This window comes from Gavialis gangeticus, unplaced genomic scaffold (assembly GCF_001723915.1).
Source record: "Gavialis gangeticus isolate Ggan-Ray unplaced genomic scaffold, GavGan_comp1, whole genome shotgun sequence".
Taxonomy (NCBI): Eukaryota; Metazoa; Chordata; order Crocodylia; family Gavialidae; genus Gavialis; species Gavialis gangeticus.
Window position 1 is genome coordinate 10,867,624 of NW_017729008.1, and position 1,391 is coordinate 10,869,014.

Below are 1,391 nucleotides of genomic sequence, written 5' to 3' on the forward strand. Positions count from 1 at the left end.
GGTATGGTGCCGGTTGTTCCTCCCCAGGTGCATCACCTTGCACTTGTCTGTGTTGAAACCCATCCTATTCTTATCCGCCCACCCTTGTAACCTGTCTAGGTCAGATTGTAGCCTGTTGCTTCCTTCTAGTGTGCCCACGTCCCCCCACATCTTAGTGTCATCAGCAAATTTGAACAGGGTGTTTTTTACCCCCTCATCCAAATCACTGATGAAGATGTTGAACAGTGCGGGCCTGAGGACTGAGCCCTGCGGGACCCCACTGCCCACGTCCTTCCAGGCTGAGAAGGACCCATCCACTACCACCCTCTGGGTGCGGCCCTCCAGCCAGTTGGCGACCCATTTGACTGTGTGGGTGTCTACGCCACAGTAGACATAGTAGTGGGTCATAGTAGTAGAGACCCACATATAGACAAAAAGTAGAGCTGGAAGGGATGTCCAGAAGTTACCTAGTCTAACTCCCTGCCAGAAGCAGCAGCATCCCTATCCAAACCATCCTATAGAAATCCATTGTCCAACCTATTCGTAAAACTACAGTCAACCCTGACAACCTCAAGACATAACACATTAACCTGCCACAGGGAAAACAGGGAGACAACAACAGCCACTGTCATGCTATGAGGACTGTTAAAAATATGCTTAAGACACCCATGCCCTCTGCTACAGAGGAATGCAAAACGCCTCACAGTCAGTCTGTACCAATCTGACCATGGAATAAAATTCCTTCCTGACCCCAAATACGGTGATTGGTTTAGCCTAAGCAGAGGCGCAAGACTCTCTAGGCAGGAACCTACTGGTTAAAGTCCCAGCAGGAACACTGGCATGCCCCATCACAATCCCCAGCTTTGGCTGCAGCCAATATCCAATGTTTCTGAGGAAGAAAACAAAGCCCCCAAATTCTGATGTGTAGCAGCAGGAAGGGAAAAAAATTCCTTTCTGACCCCATGTGGCAACCAGCAAAGCCCAGAAACATAGAAATATCCAGTAAAGCATAGGCATAGCTACTCCTCGATCATCCCTGACCAATGCTTGTCCAACTTCTTCTTGAACACCTGCAATGATGGAGATTCCACAAATTCCCTAGGCAGTCTATTCCACTGCTTCACCGTTCTAACAGTGAATCAGTTTTTCCCAATATCCAATCTAAACTTACTTTGCTGCAACTTCAAGCAATTGGTCTGTATCCTCCTCTTTGCAGCAAGAGAGAAAAGGTGCTTCCCCTCTTCTTTATGGTAGCCTTTCAAGTATTTGAAGACTGTTAGCCTCTTAAGTGCCTTTTTCGTAAACAGTTTAGTGTTAGTTTTACCTTATAAGGACTTTTACAGTTTAGTTTAGTTTGTTAGGTACACTACCCTATGCCGCCTACCCAGTCTGGGACTTACCGGTGGTCAGCC